The 19481-nt window shown below is 56.6% G+C and overlaps 1 long non-coding RNA gene across 1 annotated transcript; it reads left to right on the top strand.

Moving 5' to 3' along the window:
• The first annotated feature begins 9925 nt into the window (after window positions 1-9925).
• Window positions 9926-19185, top strand: LOC120876958. Its single transcript, XR_005724253.1, has 2 exons — window positions 9926-10045; window positions 18598-19185. It is a non-coding gene; the product is annotated as an uncharacterized LOC120876958 (long non-coding RNA).
• The last annotated feature ends 296 nt before the right edge of the window (window positions 19186-19481 follow it).

Raw genomic sequence — 19481 nt, 5'->3', positions numbered from 1 at the left:
GGCCACGTCACACGGGACCTGTCCGGAACCCGGCGCGCCGCGCGCCGCGGGGTCGCGGGGGGAGCGGCGGCAAAGGGGCGCGCTTCCGCCTCGAGGCTATGGGGGACCCAGGAGGCTGGCGCACTTCCGCTCGGGCCGGACCGGGGACGGCGGCGGGGAGCGTCGGGCGGAAGTGGGAGCCCCGTGGGCACCCGGCTCGGCCTGGCTGCGCGAGGGCGGAGGCAGCGGCCCCCGCAGGGACCGCGAGCGGCCGGGGAACTTGGGCTTGCGGGGCCCGGCCGCCGCTTCCTCTCTCGGGCGGCAGTGCCGGCCGCGGCCGCACGGGGGCGCGCTCGGCCGCTAGACGGCGCCGCCCCGGGCCGGGGTCCGGGTGTGCGGGGCGGGGGACCGCTGCGGTGCTCCCGCTCTGAGTCAGCCGGGCCTGGCTCCTCCATGAGCCAGGGAAAGGAGAAGTGCCTGCCACAGGGAGGGGCCTAGCCCCGGGAACCTCAGAAGAGGGAATTTTATTCTTACTCATCGAATTATTTTTATGCTTTGGTTTTTCACTGGGAACCTCAAGCCTTTTGTCTCCAGGGCTTGTAACCCTTTGGAGTCCAATGCACGGTGGCCCGACGTTGCTGCCCGGTAAACTCCAAACCTTGGGGAGCAGAGACCCTGTGCTTCCGTCACTTTAGACGAGGGCAGCAAACAGTAGCATCATTATTGTTATTATTGCAGTTTAACTGAACGTCTACGACGTGCCATTCACTCTGTTCGTACTGTCTTCACTGAATCCTCGGTCTGTCCCATTAAGGCGGGGACTGTTAGCTCAGGGTCGCACAGATGGCGGAAGCCCGATCCAAGCCTGGGTGTTCCTGGACCCAGAGTATGTGAGAGGGCGTCTCACTTGCAGGATCATGGAAATCTGGTTTGGCATTTCCACGTTTGCATTCTTCTTGGGGAATCAGCCAGGACCATATAATACTAGGAAAGGGGCACTTGGGTAGAGATTGTGTCGGGGTTGGGAGTCTCCGAGCCTCTGACCCTCATCTGCTCCTGCGGTGGGTCCATGTGTCACTCTGTTACCCGGGGCTCTGACAGCACAGGGCTCTCCCGTGCTACACCAGTTGCCCTATTCTACCGCACTCGCCCACGTTTGCCCTTCCTAGACCCGCAGCTACACAGCGGATCAGCTTCCTTCTGAAAGTCCTGTCTGCCTCATCCACCAGACCCTTAGGTCTGCTGGGGCGCCCTCCTGTTCCGCTTCCTGAGTTCCGAAGTGGAAGCCCCAACTTACTTACTTTGTAAAGGGAGGAAGACACTCAGGGATGCTGCTTTGGGATCTCTAAAGATGCCCTCCCTGCCTATGCAAATCACTCCATCACATGCAAAGCACTTCACAATATACAAATGATTTCACAATAACACAGTCAGCATTCCTGCCACTAGGAGCTGAGGACTGCTGGCCGCCAGTAAGGGGATGGGCAAGACCCTGCTAGAAACACCACATGCTGCCTTCTCTCTGCTCTTTCCTCTCACTCGGGTCAGAATTTCCAACATTAGACTCCTTAATGTACTGGGGGTTGGGATGACACTGGAAAATGGTCTTGAGCCAGAAGAGCCCATCTAGAGTTCAGTGGGGGAACCAGAGAGAGTGTGGCTGTTAAAAATGGTGAGTTCGATCTGCCAGGGGTTTCCGGATGTAGACAAGAAAAGAGAAATGTAGAAATATCTTTAAATATATCCACTAGTTTAAACTCATGACAAGGAGGATGACTAGAGGTATTGTGAGATGTATATATATGTGCCCATGTATAACTGTGAGTAAATAAAAACTAGAGAAAATCAAGTCTTCCCAGGTGGTCCAGTGGGTTGAGTCACATGCTTCCAATGCAGGGGCGTGGGTTTAATTCCTGGTCAGGGAACTAAGATCCCACAGGCCGCAGCTAAGAGTTCGCATGCCACAACTAAAGATCCTGCATGCTGGGGCTTCCCTGGTGGTTCAATGGTAAAGAATCTACCTGTCAATTCAAGAGACACAGGTTCAATCCAGAAAGATTCCATATGCGGTGGAGCAGCTAAGCTCCGGTGCCTGCGCTGTAGAGTCCAGGATCCACAACTACCGAGCCCACACCCCACAAACGCTGAAGCCCGTGGGCGCCTTGAGCCTGCTCCACAAGAAGAGACACCACGACAATGAACTGCAGCTAGAGAGTAGCCCCCACTGGCCTCAACTAGAGAAAAGCCCCACGCAGCAACAAAGACCCAGGACAGCCAATAAGTAAATAAATAAAAGTATTTTTAAAAAAAGAATCCTGCAGGCCACAAGGAAGGTCAAAAATCCTGTGGGCTGCAAGTAAGATGCTGCTGCCGCTGCTGCTAAGTCGCTTCAGTCGTGTCCGACTCTGCGCGACCCCGTAGACGGCAGCCCACCAGGCTCCCCAATCCCGGGATTCTCTAGGCAAGAACACTGGAGTGGGTTGCCATTTCCTTCTCCAATGCATGAAAGTGAAAAGTCAAAGTGAAGTCTCTCAGTCGTGTCCGACTCTTCGCGACCCCATGGATTACAGCCTACCAGGCTCCTCTGTCCGTGGGATTTTCCAGGCAAGAGTACTGGAGCGGGGTGCCATTGCCTTCTCCCGCAAGTAAGATGAGGCACAGCCAAATTCATGAAATATTAAAAAGAAAAAATTTTAAAACGTACGTATATAAAAAAGTAGGTATTACAGTGATGAACAGAGGATGACACAGGGGCCACGCCCTCCTCTCCTCCGAGCACAGATGAACGGCTTCCAACACATTCATCAGTCAGTTTGCAGGCTTCAGGGGCTGCCTGGGTCACGGCACTGGGCCGGCACACTCCAGCAGGGCAAGGTGAGCCTGGACACTGCCTTCCTTGTGGTTTGGAGGCATCTGGCACCCAGGGTTGGGGGTGAGGGGTGGCGCAGACCAATTTCTCTGATTTCACTGAGTTGCCTAGGGTCTGACTGTAACACGTTGTTCCTGGCTCTGGTACCTTTACTGGGGGGCCTTTCTCAGCAGCCTCAGCCCCCTTACTTCTGGAAGGTGGGACTGCTCCTCACCGGGCGATGGCCGGCACTGCCCAGGCCCTGCCAAACCCTCTCCTCCTCTGGCGGTCCAGGCTGGAGGCCCGGGGCTGGGCGCCTTCCTCCTGCTTCCAGAGCGGGGCCTCTGTGAGAGAGCCGGCCTTCTCTGGGCTTTCCATGGGGGCCTGCAGGGAGGCAGCAATCGCTTGCTTGGAGAAGGACGTCTGAGGCTCAGGGGGCCCAGGGTGGCGTGAGGCGGAGCCTGGGGCTCACCCGGGGCCCCGCTGCTCTTACCGCCTCCGGCTCGATCTCTCCACACTGGATGTGCCCTCTGGAACCCGCGACTCTAACTCTGTCTCAACCTGCTCTTCCCAGAGCAGCCTTAGCTTCCCGTGAATTCCTGGGGAGCTGTCCCCTCTGAATCTCCAAGCCTGGCTGGCATTGCCCCAGAGACTCCACCGAGGGGGCTCCCTGTGGCCAGGCTCCCTGCTGCCTTGCCTCACTCCTTGCCTGCAGCCTCCCTGCCTTTACTGTGCCTGTTGTGACTCCCATCCCACCCTGGCAGGCCCGGCCTGGCCTTCCCCTTCCACCATCTCTGTTGATTGGAATCCAGCCTGTTTACAAGGCCGCCTCCTCTCTGAAGCCTTCTGGGTCTGTCCAGGCCCTCAGTGGTCATGTCTTTGGAGCCTGGAGCCCTGTCCCCTGAATACACAGGGCTTCTCCACCCCCACCCTCCTCAGCCTCACCCCACTGTGGGCTTCTGGAAAGAAAGACAAGCTCTTGCCAATAACCCTGAGGAGAAGTCTATCCAAATCAATTTAATGTCTCCCTTTCCCTCTCTCCTGCCTCAGGAGCACAGAACGGGATAAAATTCCTGTGCGCTACACACTGTGTTCTGAGACTTTGCAGGGCTCTCTTTTATTTAATTTATGTATTTTTAAATATATATATATCTTTCTTTATTTGGCGGTGCCAGGTCTTAGTTGCAGCAAGCAGGACCTTAGTTAAGGCATACAGGATCTTAGTTTCCCGACCAGGGATTGAAGGAGCCTCAACTCTTGAATCACCCCATTTAATTCACATTTATTCACAGATTTCCGTACGTGTTACCCCGTTCAAATCCCATATCTCTGCTTCCTTCTTGGGGGAACCTGAGTTTTAACAATTCTTTTTTTATTTTTAATAAACACACACAAAAAAAGAAAAAATAAACATGACAGGCAATATTCTGTCCAATCTGGCTTTTTTTTTTTTTAATAAAGAGCTGTTTTCTTTTACATTATTCAGAATTTTTTTTTTGTTTTGTTTTTACAATTGTTCTCATACCCTCTTGCCTAACTCTTAATAAACTTCAGTTCAGTTCAGTTGCTCAGTCGTGTCCAACTCTTTGCAACCCCACGGACTGCAGCGCACTGTCCTTCACCATCTCCCGGAGCTTGCTCAAACTCATGTCCATCAAGTTGGTGATGCCATCCAACCATCTCATCCTGTGTTATCCCCTTCTCCTCCTGCTTTAATAAGCTTACTTTTAAATACTTTACGTTTTGCAGGTGGTTAAAAGAATGTATCTCATGTTACATTTTAGATGTAGTGCACAGGAAGGCAAATGGTTTTTATGCACTCCTTTGATAAGCCAACTACATTTTCTTATTGGTTCTGGTCAATTCTCAGTATTACTCTTGAGTCTTTTGGGTGGGTAATCACATCATCTCCTAATAATAAAAGTAGCAGAAGGAAGGGACCCACATCATCTGTTGTAGAGATAGGGTTTGGCTTGGTTTTGAACTTCATGGGAAGTGTTTGGGGACTGGCTTTTTCCCTCAACGATATGGGTACTAAGGGCGTTCCGGGTGGCTCAGACAGTAAAGAATCCGCCTGCAAAGCAGAAGACCCAGCTTCATTCCCTGGGTCAGGAAGATCCCCTGGAGAAGGGAATGGCTACCTACTCTAGTATTCTTGCCTGGAGAATTCCATGGACAGAGGAGCCTGGCGGGCTATGGGGTCACAAAGAGTCGGACAGGACTGAGTGACTAACACTTTCATGGGAATAAGATGGATCCACAATATTGGGAGAAGCTAGTTTACTTGCCCTGCTGAGCCACGTGCCACTGTGTGAATGAGTCCTCTGTGACGTACCCGTTCTCTTTGTCGATGGGCATTTGGGACATTTCCTAGATGTTTGCTATTCAGGACAGTGCAGCTTTGAATGTTCCCTGTCTCCTGGAGCACGTGCCAAAGTTGCTCTCGATTTTAGCCTGGAGGGGGATCTGCCGGGCTTTACAAGATAAGGCCAGATTGTTTCCCCAGAGGTTGTCTGGAGTCGCGCTCTGACTAATAATGCACTGGAGGTCCCGCGGCCCCACCTCTTCTCCAGCGCTTGGTGCTGTTAGTCTCGTTCATTTTTGCCCTTCACATGGTGTAAAATAGCATCTTATTGTGGTCTTTATTTGCATTTCTCTCATTGCCAATGAGCTTGAGCATGCCTTAGATGTTGACTGACAAACGTATTTCTTTTGTACAAAGGCCAGTTCATGTCTTGTATCTGTTTTTCTGTTGCAGGACCAGGGTTGTTTTTTTTTTTGTTTTATTTTTTTTTTCTCTATGGATTTGCAACAGTCCTTTATGTATTTTTGATGTTTATCCTTCATGAGTTGGACCTGGCAGACAGGCAGACGTCTCCTCCAGTTTGTGGCTTGCATTTCACTTTCTCTAAGGTGTCTCCACGTCTCTTCCCTCCCACACCTGTGCCAGGGATGCGAGTGTGCGTGCGTGTGTGCACGCAGGCGCGTGTGTGGTGGGCTCCTGTCCCTCAGAACACCTTGCAGACCAACTCCACTGCCTCTCCTGCTCCCTGGGGCGTTAATGGACCCCGGTAGCCCTCCCGTATTTGGTCGAGGGGGCCCGGATGGGGAGCCCCCGTCGGGGTTGGGGTGGACGTGCTGCGGCAGGGAGGGCCTCCTCGCGATGGTGCCCCCTCCCAGGAGTTGTTTATCACTTCCGGCTGCTCACCTGGGCCCCGGGCCCCTCTCTGCTCCGCTGGGCAGCAGCCCGGGCGCTCCCTGGGGGCGGGCGGCCGCGGGGGAGGGGCGCCCCGGGCCGGGCCCTCGGGAGGCGGAGGCGCGGGCCAGGCCTGCGGCGGGGGCTGGGCGGGGGGCGGAAGCTGCCCGAACAGATAAGGGCCGAGGTCGGTCCTGCGGTGAGACAGTGCGGGACGCCGCCTCCTCCCCCCAGCCTCCGCCCAGCCCGCCCCCGCACCCTCCGGTCCCAACTCCCCGGAGCCACTTTCAGCCCCGGCGGCCCCCTCCCTCCGACCCCGAGGGTTGATCCTCTGCAGTCGTGGGGGATGGGGCTCCAGCCTGCACGTTCCGTTCCAAGCTTCAGTCATCTCCGTTGGAAAACGGGGGCGGGAGCTCCAGTTACCCACCCCAGGGCCGTTGGGGATGGGACAGGCGCAGGCTGGTGAAATCCCTTTGTAGATCTGGGCCCTTTTGTAAAGAAAGGGTGCCCTGAGTTCCTCGCATGGCCGCTGCCTGTTCTTGCGGACTCTCCAGGCTTGATCCCCACTGTGTAGATGAGAATTTGGGGGGCCTGCCCTAAGTCACAGAGCCGGCCATCAGGAAACAAGTGGGGAGTGGAATGGAGCTCTTTGTATTGCCCCCAACCCCGGGAACAGAGCTAGGTTTGGGTATGCTTGTACACTCTGGGGGCCCTCTTTAAGAAAAAGATTACAAAATCACAAATACAAATTTGCTGAGGCCTCTCCCCGGGCCTTGAAAGGGGTCCAAGCAAGCGAAGTGCAAGTCCAGCTTCTTGGTTTCCTGGCCCCACCCTGCAGGCCACCCCTCCCCCGCCCCCCCAACCCGGGAAGGGCTTACACCCCTCCTATAAGAGCGGGTCGGACACCAATATAGTTGCAGGGTTGGCCCAAGGCAGGACAGCTGGGGCCTAGAGGAGTCCCCGCTGCAGCTGGGCGCACCTCCTTGCATGCTTAGGCGGCCCTCCGCCAGCCCAGCCCAGCCCAAGAGCGAGAGCAGTCAGGCATTTGGGGACTGCACCACAGCTGGGCAGGGCCCAGCCCTTCAGTCCCAGCCAGCCACTCAGGGCCTCTGACTTGTGGGCTGGCAGTGGTAGGGAAAATTCCTAGGAAAAAAAGGAAGGGGGGACCTGTCTGGGGTAGGGTAAGTGCCTCTGACTTGGAGTCACATGGGCCTGAGGTTCAAGTCTCTGCAGGACCATGTGACCTTGGGAAGACTCCTTCACCTTGGTTTCTTAATCTGTAAAATGGGAGTAATAATAGTACCTACTCGTCAGAGCTGTAACAAGGCTTAAATGAGGCCATGCATGAAGAAGGGCTGAGCCTTTGGCCTTTAGAAGCAAATTTCCCTTCTGTGAAATCTCCAGGTCAGGAGAGGCATCTTTCTCTCCATATTAGGGTTGTCACTTATGCACTGGGGGGTGGAGTGGTGTGTCTCTGGTTGCAAAATTGAGATTTAGACCCCATGAATGTCTGGCAGCAAGGCCCTGGTTCTAACCACTAGGGAACACTGCCCCCTTGGACCTGTCTCCATCCACTACTAGGTGTGCATACACAGGGCAGGGAGCCAGGGGGAGCATTTGATTCAGGAGGCTGCTCACCTTTCTGGATTTTATAATCTCTGATATTATGGTCACCTGAGGCTGGAATTTTTCTAACTCCAGCATACTGCAGCCTGAACCAGGAGAAGCAGGAGACTCTGGGGATGGAGACAGAACTGGAGAACTGAGAATAGGCCATGACTGTGAACCAAGAAACTGCCTGCCAGTGCAGGAGATGTAAGAGACGTGGGTTCTTTCCTTGGGTCTGGAAAATCTCCTGGAGAAAGGCATGGCACCCCACTCCAGTACTCTTGCCTGGAGAATCCCATGGACAGAGCAGCCTAGTGGGCTATACAGTCCATGGGGTTGCAAAGAGTTGGACACGACTGAAGCTACTAGACAGGGAAGCCTGGTGTGCTACAGTTCATGGGGTGGCAGAGTCAGACATGATTGAACAACTGAACTGAACTGAAGCTACTTCGCAAGCATGCACACATGAGCCTGGGCAACAGTGACATCCCAAAGGACTCAAAGTCTTCCAAACAAAGAGGTACTGCTTCGCCTCACGGTTTGCTTAGGATTTCTCCTGGGTTAATAGATGAGAGAACTGAGTTCTCAGCTCAGAGCTGCCCCTCTCTAGCCAGCTGACCTCACACCAATCCCTCTTCCTCTCTGAGCCTGTTTCCTCATCTGTGAAATGGGGATAAGAATACTTCCAACTGCAAGGATTACAAGATATGGAGTGCACAGAGTGCCTGGTCAACACTACCCGTTGGTCAAACCGTGTGGCTGTCTGGGGATGAAAAGGGGTGTCTTGGGAGGGCAGGAAGTATGTGAGTAGAAGTGGGGAGTCCTGCCAGGGCAAGAGTTGAGCCTCCAAGGACCTTGCCTCACAGATGGAGTGCCTTGGGGTAGGGCTGGGAACCCCGGCTCCGGTACTCTCCCAGATCAGGACAGGTCAGAAGGAGGTCAGGGGCCCTGGGCGTGCAGAGAAGAGCAGGGAGCAGAGGTTCTCAGGCAGGTGAAAGGGAAAGGAGGGAGGAAGTGGGGGCTTCTGGGAGGAGATGGTGTGCGTTGCTGGCCACACGGTCACCGTGAGGCCCCAGACCATGACCTCCTTTGTCCTACATTACCGGCTTTCAAGTGAGGCCTTTCCCCAGTGGGGAAACCGAGGCTCCAAGGGGCGAGATCACTTGCCCAGGGTCACACACTGCAGGCTCCCCAATCTGTCTGGCTCTGCAGCCTGGACTCTCCAACAGTCACAGCCACTTTCTTATCTTATCTGCCTGATGAAGTTGAGTGAAGCAGCGTGATCTCAGAGGCGCAGAGGGATCCTGGGCCCTGCTGCTGTCTCCTAGGACCCTGAGCTCTAGGCTGCCAGCTGTTCAGGAGACATTGCCGGGAGAGCCTGGGGGCTGGGAGCCCAGGCGGGGTCCAAAGCATTTGCTCTGAGAGCAGAGACCCCTGGAGTAAAGGGGAGTGAGCCTGCCCTCTCAAGAGGGTTCCAGTAAAGACACCCCAACAGTGGGGGAAGCTGGAGGCGTTGCTCACAACAGGGCCCAAACTAGCCAATCTATTTCTGAAATTCCTTCTTCTTGTCTTAAAAATTCATATAGATTTGTATTCTGTTAAATAGGTGGGATCCCTCACCCCACGCACACTTAAAAAAAATCAGTTTCTACTCTCAGTTTCTACCTGCGTGGACACTCCAGGAAGATGTGATGTCTTCAGTGACCCCTGTGGACCCCTGTGGACCCCAGGCCCTGGGCCCCTGGTCTGGTTTGAGAAAGTGCAGGGACAGAGTTGAGGTCACCGTCCTGCCTGTTCTCACAGTCTGGGGCTCTCCCCACCTCCACTCCGTGCTCCTGCCTCTTGCTTCAGCTCTCCCGTCTCCTTTCACAGACGTTTGTCCAGCCCAGCCCAGCCGTCCCACTGGGACTTCTCAGATGCTTCACTCCCTCCTCCTTCATGCCCTGAGGGTCCTTGTCCAGAGGGGCCCTACCCATCTTCAGCTGTATATGTAGGGCAGTCTAAGCCCTTGCCTTCCCAGATGAATAAACAGCCTTGTTGAATCTCCCCATGCCCATTTGGAGGAAACTGAGGCCCAGCGCTGAGAGAGGCTGGGCCTCCAGTGTTCCCAGGGGACCTCCGGGCAGGTGGGGTACCTTGGCCTAGGGGAGAAGGCACCCGATCCGGGCCCCCCGACCAGGGATGCAGGGAGGAGGAGGGAAAGCCATGGGGTGCCGGGGGCTGCCGCCTGGCAGGTCCCTGTGCCCAGGGTAGGGAAGTTTCTTATTTCTCCTGCTCCGACTTCCCCCTTTGATTTATTATAGCCATGAAATGCTCTGCTCTCTTCTCTTTTCCTTGCTGTCCGCGGGGCTGGAGCAGTGCAGGCCCTGCGGGACTCCCATCTCCTTCCAAAGGGTGAGCCCCGTCGCGGAGAGGTGAGTCGGGGCAGGCAGGTAGGGCAGGACGAGGAGGGGCCCCGACTCCCACCCGCCATCGGGCGCCCCCAAGGCTGGCCCGGGGGCAGGACCCCAGGGGCGGGCACAGTCTCGGTTGGGAAGGGCTGGGGCCGGGCCGAGAGGGTGTGGCAGGTGTGGGCTTGACGGCAGACAGCTCCCAGGGGCTGTGGGGGTGGCGGGCTCTGAGGCTGCGGCCTCGGGAGGCTGGCGGATGGAGCCCGGTCAGGTCGAAGGCCGTCAAATAGGCCTCCCGTGCTAACCCTTAGGCGGGAGAGCCGGCTTCTCTGTGACCCCTGACCCCATGTTCTGATTTCTCCACGGCCAGGGGGGCCTGCTGCAGCCGCCTCTGGGGGATGGGGCTGAGCACCCAGAGGAAGGCGGGAGGCCCGCAGCCCAGGCCTCGGGCTCCTCGAGGCCGCGCCCCTGCGCCCGCTGGACATCGGCTCGAGGCCGGGGCCAGGCAGCTGAGGGCTGAAGTCCGCCGGCCCGGCCCCCGGGGCGGACCCGGCGGCCGGAGCGTCCTGGGCCGCCGCGGTGTGGTGCCTGTGGTAACGGGGCTGTTGGCGTTTTGCAATGGCCCGGGGGCGGGGAGGCTGCGCACACACGCTTCCTGTGGTGACTGGGTGCTTCCTGTTTTCTCAGGCGCCGGACTCACTGCTGCCGATGTGGAAACAGGGGCAGCTGCCGCCGGGGCGGCTCCAGGCAGGGCGGCCCGCCTGCCCTGCCCAGAGGGGCCTGAGTGGGCCCCGCAGCCCAGGCCCCGGCCCGGGCAGCAGATGGCCCGAGTTACCCCCCAGCCCCAGGGGCCCCATGCCTCCCATCTCCAACAGCTTCCGCCAAGGGGAAGGGGCCAGGCAGGGCTGCCGCCCAAGGCTGAGCAGGTGGTCCCGAGGGTCCGAGGTCCAGGGATCGGAGCTCTGGTCTCAGCTCTGTCCTTTGTTCTCTGAGTGCCTCTGGCCATCCCTGACCCACCCCAGGCCTTGGTTTTCCTCTTTCACGTGAGGTGATCATGGTACTCAGAGTCTAAAATCCTTCACCCATTTCAGCCCCAATTCTGACCTTCCTTGATTTTTTCCATCCCAAGAGCCTCAGCTTTGAGGTCAAGATGGGCCCTGAGCCTGGGACCATCCGAGGTGGGGCCTGGCATAGGCCTCAACAGAGAGGGGTTTGGAGAGACTCGGGGGCAGGGGAGAGCACAGCTGCTGGGGGAACCAGACTTCCAACTGAGGTGTGGAGGCCGGAAAAGGCCGGGACCAGGTTAGGGAGACAGGCTGTGGATGGGACAGACGGAGAATGGTGGCTGACAAGGTTGACTCGGAAGGGTTCCGAGCGGGAGAAAGGTCTCCGGATCCTCTGTATTCCTACAAATGTTAGGAAAGGGTCTGGTACGCCCTCACATTCTCTCTCAGGAGAAAGACGAGTAGGGCTAGGGACAGGGCCAGCCCTTCGCGTCTGTCCGGCAAGGAGATGGGTGCCTGTGAGGCGTGACACGTGGGCCTCGGGAGGGCCCGGAGCCTTCTCCAGGAGTCAGGTGCCTGGAGGTTCCACCACCAGGGCCAGGCCTCGGGAACTTGGCATTGCCTTTTCCCCGAATGTGTTTTGTTTTGTTTTCAAGCTGCTCTTGCAAGAAGGGGAGGGCAGATGAGTTGGCTGCTTGTGGAGATTGCTGACAGCATCTGACGTCTGGAGGAAGAATTTCTTTGCAGGAAGGCCGAGGCCTGGGTGCCCCTGGGGGAACTGACCGGTCCACTGACTGAGTTCAGCTACCCTGCTCGGCCCAGGAGGTTCTGAGGGGCCCACTTCCTAAGTGGCTTCTCCTCAGTCTCAAGGCTTGTCCATCGCGGACAGCCAAGGACTGGTTCCAGCCAGAGAGGCCTCCAGAGTCCCAAGACCCTGGTGCTCAGCCTGAGGGGCTGGGAGGCCTGCCTGGCCTCTGCCATCCCGTCCCCTGCCTTGGTGCCTGGGGTCAGCTCAAGTGCTGAGTTGGCGGCTCCGCAGCTGCTCTTCTGCCCACGGAGGCCCAGTTATAAATAAGCCCAGTGTTGGCCAAGTCATCAAGTTCTATCCCAGCTGTATTACCTCAGTGACCACAGGTTGGGGCTGCCCAGAACTGGGCCCACCAGAACCTGCCCATCAAGGCCTAAGGCTGGGCCAGCCTCGATTCCCACAGTGGGGGGTCCTCAAACCCAGGGCGGGAGCCTGTGCAGCTAGCTGCTCAGACCTGGACCTCCCTGGACACGGGCCACAGAAGGGGCAGGGCCCATCCCGCCCGCACGGAGCCAGCAGCTATTTACAAACCGAAACCGGGAGAAGCGAAGTGGCTGCGGCCAGAGTGGCTCCAGGCCCCCCGGCCCCCACTCCATCCCCCGCGGCCCCCTCCCCCGCTCCGCATGGCTTCCTCTTTCCTTCCCCACACAGCTCCCCAACCTCCCACTGCCCGGGCCAGCTCTCTCTGGACAACCTGCCAGGACCTCGCAGTGACCGCCCCCCCCCCCGCCCCATCCCCGGCCCCTCAGCCACTTGCTTGGAGGTGTGGGGGGGTCCCCTTCAACTTCTCACCACCCCCAGGACCCCATGAGCCTGGGCTCCTTGGAGCAGCCCCCTCCCCCCTGGGCCCGGCCCACTCTGGCCTGCCCGAAGCACATTCCTGCAGGTCTCAGTTCCCCTTCGTGACTGGAAAAGCTCCAGCCCCGATGGCCGCCGTGACGCTGCTCGGCCCTGCCCGACGGTAGCCGCTCCAGCGGCTCCTTGACCTTTCCCGGTGGGGGATGATGGGGGCAAGGAAACTGGGATGCTGCGGTGGGCCTGGGGGCACCCGGGGCCTTCCAGGGGGCTTGTTTCTGGGCGGGAGGCCCCAGCCATCTACTGTCTTTGAGCTGGGTTTCAGCCCCCTCATCCGGCTGGTGTAGGTCACAGGCCCTCTTGCGGGGCAGAGTTGAGCTGGGACAGACGGACGCTGGACCTGAGACCATGGCTCTTGCTGCTTGGGAACCGCAGGCAGGACTGGCGCTGCAGTAGAGGATTGTTCTAGGAAGAGACAGAAGACAGTGCAAGGAACACCCGTTTCAAATCATGAACAAGCTGTCTCATGATGGTGCAGAGTGGGTCGGTTCTTTTCGTCCCCAGATAGAGCCTGTCCCACTGTCTCCATCAGAAATGGATGCTGGGGCGCAGAGGGCAAGGCGCGTGTCCCAGGCTACTCAGTGGGCAAGTGTCTGGACCGGGAGTCAGGGTTTCCTGACACCCAGTCCCCTTGTCTGTCCATCTGACTGGCCCTGGCTCTGTCTCATCCACCTGTCTCCTTCCCAGGGAGGACACAAGTTTCCCAGCCCCAGGGACAAGGCAGGAAGCCAGGCTGGCCCAAAGCTTGAGGGGGACGCAGGCCTGGGGCCCTAGAGCTGCCAGACCTGGTCGTCAGCGGCCCAGGTCCCCCTCCGCGGCCCCAGGAGGAGGCTCTGCCTGCCCCAATCCATGCCTCCCACCAAGTCCCAGCTGAAGCAGAGCCCTGGCTCCCACCCCCACCTCAGCCCCAGGCAGTGGGCTGCGTTTCACCTAACTGCTCTGAATGTCAGAATCCTCTTCCGTGGATTGTCAGTCTTCAAACACAGAGCACCCACTCCATGCCAGCCACAGCAGGTGCAAACTGTCTCTGGAGCCAGGACATGGTGCCTGCCTACAGTCCTATGCGGAAGGCAGATGAGTGACAAGATGCTGAGGACTCTGGGAGGGAGACTGAGGCTGGGGGACCCCAGGAGGAGGTGACGGGTGCTTCCTGGGGTAAGGAGGGGCCCCTCAGGTGGGATAGGAAAGAGGGCCCCAACAAAAGCCGGAGGGGACAGGCTCTCCATGCTGAGTCCCACCCCTGGGCCTGGGCTCTACTGGTTCCCACAGTTCAGGTCAAATGCCCTTTCTTCCTCTGGGCCCGGTGAACTCCTATTCATCTGTCAGGGCCCATGGACACACCATAGCATGACCAGGCCTGGCCTGGCTTCATGGCTCCTTGCCTCCTTCTTCCCACCCGGAAGCCAGGCCTCCCTGGTCACGACGCCCTCGCCAGCCCCACCCAGGCAGGCATCTGCTCCCGGGCTAGAGCCCCCGCCGTCCTCTGCTCCGAAAAGCACCGTTTCCCTTTTCTGGGTGACCACACGCCATGCACAGGGAATTTCCATCTCACCCTGTGGAGCCTCTGATTCACCCAGGCCCCTTATACATTTAACTCCTTCCGGGTCCAGGCCTGTCTACTGCTTGCCACTCGCACTTGCCCGGGGACCCCTAGTCTGCTTCAAACTAGCCTGGAATCCCACAGCCTGGAAATCAAGTCAGCGCCTCACTCACTGGCCCCCTCAGCACCCTCCCACTCACGCACCGGGCACAGAGACCCCTGTCCTGCTGGCTCCTGTCACACACGCTGGGGCAGCTTTGGGCTGAGAGCACAGACTGTGGAGTAAGATAAGCCTGGTCCGACCCTGATTCTGGCTCTTTCTGCTTTCCGGCCTGGAGCGGTATAAGGGTCGGCTCTGAGGCCCATTTCTCATCTAATAAGATCGATCCCCGTGCCGTCGCTTTGTTGTAAATGTCTAACACGCTGGCCCTCTTCCTACCACAGCATCCCTACTCCAGACCTGGGGGCCCTAGGTCTTCTCCCGAGAGCTGGTTGCTCAGGCAGGGAGGAGGGGAGAAGGGCAGGCAGGGGGAAGGAGGGCGAGAGGCTGCTCTCTCAAGGCTCTCGTCAGACAGCTTCTCGGCTCCTCACGTTGCTCAGCTTTTCCAAGGAGGCTTTGGAAAGGCCAGGGGGCGGGAGCTTCCAAGGAACTGAGGACCGCAGAGATCCTGAGCCCTTGGAGACAGGGCCGAGCCTTCCTCCTCCAGAGGGATGGCGGGTGTGCGCATCAGATAAAAACATATCCTGTGCAGTCTCTAATGCGCACAGCCCCCTGGGGTGTATCCTGCTGTTGTCCCCATTTTACAGATGACGATACCGAGGCTCTGAGAAGTGACTTGCCCTCAGCCACACGGCAAACACAGGGCAAGGAAAGGATTTGAAATCAAGGTCTCTAGAGCCATACTGTAACCTCCACCAGGGTCACTCAGCATTTGTGGAGGCCAGTGAGGGAAATGTGCACTAATTGAAAGCCTACTGTATACAAGGGGAAGGCTCACACAGATTGTCTCTTTCTGCCTTCTGGACCATGGTGCAGCTGAGTCTTGTTGGCACCTCTACAGAATCAAGGCCTCTGGGCTTCGGGGAGGGGAAGGGGCTACACAGCCAGTGGTAGGGAAGGATCCAGGGTGCCTAGATAGGAGGGGATGGTGTCGGGGGCTCCACAGAAGAGGGGGGCCTTGTGGAGTTGGGGGGAGTGGCTCCTGTCCTCACTGAGCGAGCAGGGCGGGTGCTGCCCGTGGTGAGCAGGAGGAAGTCGCTGTGGGTGGCGGTGGGTTTGAGGTGCCGGAGGCTGAGTGATGTGGCCAGGAGGTGAGCTCCCCGTCTGAAAGGCCTGGTCAACAGGAGACAAGGGTGTGGAGGGGGGTGTGGGGGGAGAGCTGAGATTCAGGGCATGGCGGAGATCAGGCCACTCTGGAGATCTCTGCTGCTTAGCCCCTGGCACCAGGGAGCTGGTAGGAGTGTGGGGGAGAGTGGGGAGGTGGGCAGAAGCTGGTTCAGAGTGCCAGGAGAGACTCAGCAGGGCGGGGGAACGATGGAGGTGTGACCTGAGAAGGGAGCATCTTAGCCTGGAGGAGGCGAGCCCTCAAAAGATGGAGGAGAGAAAAAAAAGATGGAGGAGGCCTTCGAGTGTGAAAGGGGGTGGGACTGTGAGCAAAGGCCGTGGGAGATTGAGAAAGAGGTTCTGGGAATGTTGAGTAGTGTCTTTGGGCTGGAGGTGGGGGCAGGGCTGGTCCACTCGGGGTGGGGGAGGGTGGGAAAGGCTGGCCAGGGTGTTGAGGGGGAGGGCGGCGGACTCCAGCACAGGACTCAGAGCTTTGGATTTCAGCCTGTGAACCAGCCAGAGCTAAGGAGCACTTTTAGGTAGGAAAGCACCCACAGGGGAAACTCGAGATGGAGGCAGCCGCGGAAGCACACGCCCCAGGGCCACCCCACACACCCCCTGGGCCAGCTGTGTGTCCTTGGGCAGCCCCTCGCCAGCTGAACCCCGTGACCCTTGTCTGTAAAACGGTACTGGTACTAAATTCACAGGGTCATGGGAGGTGGGGCGAGTTAATGCCAGGCGATGAGGGCCTCAGCCGGTGGTGCTGGCTCCTTGGTCCCGGCCCCTGGCACATTATGGGCGCCTGCCCTGGGTACCACCCAGGTCTCCAGCAGACCTGGTTTAAGCCTTGCCTGTCTCTCGATTGGCTGAGTCATGGACCCCCTTCTGAGCCTCAGTTTCCTCGACTGTCCTGGGGGGATGATAAGAGCCCCAGCTTCAGATCTGAATGAGAAAGTGAACTTTGCAGTGATGCGCCTGTTCTCCCGGAGTCAGGACCAGATTCCACACGATGTGTCCCTCAGCGTCCCCCGCCCCCTCCCCAAGCCTCTCACCTTCTCCCCCAACACCCCGGCTCTGCTCACACGGGCCCCTTGCTGGTCCCCTCTCCTGGAGCTCTCCCAGGTGTCTGCCTGGCGGGTTTGTCCACTTGTTCCCAGGGCTGGTTCAGTGACCCCATTCTCCATTTCTCCACGAGGCCTGCCCTGCTCCCCTTCACACTGCAGATGCGCCCCGCCCCCCGCACTGCCGCAGCCCTAAGCTGGGCAATCCCCTTTCCTATAGGGCTTGCCTCCTTCTCGCCTGCTCTGCATGTTCCCTGCCCCCCCAACCCCACCTGCTCCAGAATCAGCCCCAGGAGGACGGGGGCCTTTGCCTGTTTGGTCGCCTGACCCCTGGAGGCCCTGAGCAAATATTTGTCAGATGTCCTAACGCGCTCCAGAGCCAGCCCAGCGCTTGGACCAGAGCTCAGAGCTTGGAGGGGCCCAAGGAGCCCCTCCCGGTGTCTCAACCGTGAGAGGAAGTTGCAAGACGGCCATTTCTGTACATGGGCTCAGCTCTTTCTGGTCACCTTTCCCAGCTCGCTGTGTGAGGCCTGAGTCCTCCCACGTGCCCTGTCGCGTCCCGCCGGGACCAGTCGCTCGCAAGGGTGGAGGGCGTCTGGAGCTCTTTGGGGCTGAGGTTGAGGGGCCTGCGAGAGAAGGGGCCACGATGCTCCCCCATGTGCACTCAGCGTCGAGGACGTGGGCCCCGTGTTTCCGGTTGCCTGCCTGCCTTGTGATTGCAATAGCACCCAGCCTACCCCAGCAGTCGCCCAGCCCAGTGCAGGCAAAGGCCACCCAGCGCTCCTCCACCCAGGCCTGCCTGACCGCCTGGCCCTCTCTGCAGGGCCCAGCCCTGTGTGGCCGCCCGCTTGTCCAGCGGGGGTGGGAACAGCGCTCTCACGGGCTGCTGGTGGGAGGATAAGTGGGGAGAACCTTTGCTCAAGACCATGCGACGGTATCTCCATGTGTGTCTCGTTGTTCAATCACTCAGTCGTGTCCGGCTCTTTTGAGAACCCCATGGACTGTAGCCCACCAGGCTCCTCTGGCCATGGGATTTCCCAGGCCAGAACACTGGAGTGGGTTGCCCCTTCCTCCTCCCGGGGATCTTCCCAGCTCAAGGATCGAACCTGTGTCTCCTGCATTGGCAGGCAGATTCTTTACTGCTGAGCCACCTGGGAAGCACATGTTTATCTACCTATTTACTTAAGACTGCGTGCAGTACGCAGCCTAAAACTAATAAAACGTTATATACATCACATGTATCAACTGAAAAAAATGTCTCTTTTGACTTCAAAAGAGGTAAGTCAAAAATTTCTGTGTGTACTTCAATAAAAAAAAAATAAAAATGAAAATTTAAAAATTAAAGAACTATCTGGGCACCTGCATTGATAGTATCTGAATAACTATCTGGTCTCTTTTCCAATGAGTTAAGACAGAAAGCTGTGGCATTTTCAATATTACTTATAATTGAAGGAGTTTTTGTTTCTGTTTTAGGTAATTCCTGATACTATTTATTAGTGTCTGCAGGGAGGTGCGCAAAGATTTTTGACTCAGCCTGTATTTGGTTGTGCTGATTTTCTTTTCACTGTCAAATCTCTAAACTGTCAAGATTAGACTTGGAAAATTAAATACAGAGAAAGAATTTGTAACATTGTAGTGTCTTTCCCTTTGAACATTTGCTTCTGCAGAAGCAGGCCTTTCTCCTACATGGTTTTCGTGTAAGGCAGAAAAATGGGTTTTGTTCTTTACAGCCGAAGGATGTTTTTTAGAAACAAGCAGAGGTAAAGGTGTGAGGACTGCTGCCTGGAGCCAGCATGGCAATCCTGCCAGTCCTGGCAATGAACTTTCACTCACATCTTCCCCCAACTATTCCAGTAGACACTCCTCTCTAGCTTTCCTGCAAAAAAAGAAAGCACTACTCTTTGACCCAGTGTTTCAACTTTGGGGCATTTATCCTAGACGTACACTTGCATGTGTGTAAATTAGCAAATTTTGCCTATTGCAGTATTATTTGTAATAGCAGAAGACTGGAAATGACCTGAATATCCATCAGTAAGAGACTGGTTAAATAGCTTTCTTTCAACAATGGAATGCTATATGGCAATGAAAACGGACCACAGCTACATGCAACAAGAATATGTACACTATGATTCTCTTCATATAAAGATTAAAATCTGTTAAGGTAAAAACTAAACTATATTGTTAGAGATGTTTACTTAAGTGGGAAAGCTGTAAAGAAAACATGGAAATAATTATTGGAAAAGTTAGGATAGTCTTCCTTCCAGAGAGAGGCAGGACATTTGGGGGAAGCTTCTGGAGTGCTGACAGTGTTTCATTTCTTGACCTGGATGGTGGTTATGTATGTGTGTGCTTTATCTTTTAAACTGTACATAATGTTTCCTGCAGTTTTTTGAATGAATGAGGTCTCTCAGGATGTGAAGCTACCACAGTTTACCCAAACAGTAGAATACTATATAGTCATTAAAAAGAACAAGCGGGCTCTATATGCTTGGGCGTGGGCATGGATTTAGTGGGGAAAAGACAACCACAGTGAAGTACGGTGTGTTCAGTGTGCTACTTGCTGTGTGAAATTTAAAAAAGAATTTGTCTGCCTCTGTGCTTCTATCTGCTAGACTTCCTCCAGAAAAAATATCCAAAAATTAGGTAACAGGGAACAGGACCATTTCCCCTTTTGTTACCTTTTGAATTTCATACCATGTGTATCTATTACCTATTCAAACATTAACGTAATTTAAAGAACTGTTTCAGGGATTTTCCTGGTGGTCCAGTGGTTAAGAGTCGACCTTCCAACGCAGGAAACACAAGTTCAGTCCCTGATTGGGGAGCTGAGATCCTGCAAGATGCCCTGGGGCAGCTGAGCCCACACAG

Source organism: Oryx dammah, unplaced genomic scaffold (genome assembly GCF_014754425.2).
Source record: "Oryx dammah isolate SB20612 unplaced genomic scaffold, SCBI_Odam_1.1 HiC_scaffold_17, whole genome shotgun sequence".
Lineage (NCBI taxonomy): Eukaryota > Metazoa > Chordata > Mammalia > Artiodactyla > Bovidae > Oryx > Oryx dammah.
Note: the sequence above shows the minus strand (reverse complement) of the source record. Positions and strands in the feature narration are given on the sequence as shown.